The 2,224-nt window shown below is 46.4% G+C and overlaps 1 non-coding gene across 1 annotated transcript; it reads right to left on the minus strand.

Moving 5' to 3' along the window:
• Positions 1-593: 593 nt before the first annotated feature.
• Positions 594-696, minus strand: LOC146354010 (U6 spliceosomal RNA). Its single transcript, XR_014788736.1, has one exon. It is a non-coding gene; the product is annotated as a U6 spliceosomal RNA (small nuclear RNA).
• Positions 697-2,224: the final 1,528 nt, after the last annotated feature.

Below are 2,224 nucleotides of genomic sequence, written 5' to 3' on the forward strand. Positions count from 1 at the left end.
CCTGTGTCCAGCTCTGCTGTTCTGGACCATACATGATCATAACCCCACTGACTCAAAATAGGAAAGCATGAGAGTCTGGGATGTCTTCATGCATCATCAGCATAAGCATCTACAATAACACCATTTGTCCCAAACGTTTCTCCCTAAGGGTGATCAGGATCCAGCACAGGAACCTTGGAAATAGCCTTATCCTGAGTCAGACTATTGCCCCATCTAGCTTAGTGCAGTCTCCACTGACTGGCAGCTTCTTTCCAGGGTTTCAAGCAGGCATCTTTGCATGGGAGGCTGGTGGCTCCAATTTCAGTGGGGTGGAGGTTCCATTCTGGGTTTTAGTTACAACCAGCAAGAAGTCTAAAGGAGCTATCCAAGCTGGATCCATTTGGGGGACAGGATTCAGCACCATGGATAGCTCCTTTACATTTCTGGCTGATTGTAACTCAAACCCAGAATGGAATCTCCACCCCACTGAAATTGGAGCCACCAGACTCCCCCACCATCTTTCCCAGTCCTTCTTGGAGATGCCAGGGATTGAACCTGGGCCTTTTTGCATGTACCTGTGCATATGTACTACCACTGAGCCACAGCTCCACCTCCAATGGAATTCTTCACGTATATCCATGTCATCCTCCCACAGGGGCCATTCTAATCTTCTCTGAACTATTCCCATTGTAGTGTGTGTGTCACCAAATCAGGCACTGGCAATGCATGAATATATGAGACCAGTGCTTGATGAAGAATAGTTACAGGTAAGTACAATGTTGTTTCCTCTTATTCATCATTCCAGGTACACTTTCTTCATCTGTCCAACCAAAATGATTGGCTGGCAAGGTTTCCACTTGGGACCAGACCAAAGAACAGAAATCACATTTTCCATCTGCCTATCTGTAGGGCTGATGGCTGTTCTGAGTTGAGACTCAGACACTCACTAAAACCTAAAGTAGCTGTAGAGCGGTATCTGTTCCACTTGATTGCCCCTTTACTATAGGTGAGGTGCTTGCTACAATCTCCATTTGGTTGATCTATAACTCACAATAAGACACAAAGCCAGCTGTACCTTGCAAAAATGTGCCAGATGCAGGAAATATAGGCCCCTGTTCTTGTTCATATAAAGTAGAACATTTTTTAAAAAAATGTATTAAATGTGTATGGCAAGTCTGTGGAAATGACACCTTATCCAGCAGGAAAGAGCAGGCTTCAGTTGCAGATCCAGCCAGGAATTTAGAAATCCAATCTGTTGCCCAAGGACTCCGGTGGAAAGGAGTATTCACATCCCTCCCCTCCTCTGAACAGTTTGTTTTGTCTGCTTCAGTCTTGGAGGAAACAGAGATGAAGGCATTGACCAGCTCAGACAAAGTCTATTATTTCCCGGACTTGTGTCCCCACAGACTCACAGTCCTGCAAGCAGGGAGAAATGGAAGCACCTGGAGCAGGATTTGAGCGTACCAAGCCATATGAGATCAGCTGGAATCATGTTATAGGAAAACTAAAACACCTGCAAGCAAATTGATGGCTCCCAGAACACCGCCAAATGACAGATGAATGCCAAGGGGTTAAAATCCAGTCAGGACAATTCAGATCGGCTTCCAATGGAAACACAACTGTAGCCTTTTACACTCACCTTCAAGGCTTGGGGTTTCCTGCACCTTTCCCACATGGCCAGGAACACTGACAGAGAGGTCTGGAGGAAGCAAGGTGAAGGTATAGCAGTCCAGGGAAGGAATGTGGTTCTTTTGAGCAAAGGCTTCAGGTTCTCGGAGCGGGGTTCTTGGCGTTGTGAAGAAGTCAGGTTTCCAGAGACCAATATTGGTTACTGTGAGCTGAGGGCCACTGTCACTTGCTGAAGCCATTGGGCCCTACGCCCAACCTTGGCCGTGTACATTGCAGGGCCATGTATGAATCGCCAAAGAAGAGGAACTACATCCTCAAAACAGAGGACAAAAAATGGACAGTGGTTTGCATAACATTTGCACATGCTGATTTATATGTAGAGAGGGGGATTTAGACATGTTTGTTATAATTTAAATAGCAATACAGTCCATCTCACCATAGTGTGGAAGCCTGTGACCAGCTGACCTGTGTGCTTGCCCATTCAGCCTGCTGTCCAGGTGCTCACTGGGGATGGGCAACAGTTCTGATGGTCCTTTATCCTTAAACTGGAACTGGGCAGGACAGCCCTTCAAACAGAGGATGCCTTCTAACAGAGGATGGTCCTCTGTAAAAGAGG

The sequence above is a fragment of the Heloderma suspectum genome, chromosome 2 (genome assembly GCF_057233095.1).
Source record: "Heloderma suspectum isolate Gila_16-S chromosome 2, 16-S_ref, whole genome shotgun sequence".
Lineage (NCBI taxonomy): Eukaryota > Metazoa > Chordata > Lepidosauria > Squamata > Helodermatidae > Heloderma > Heloderma suspectum.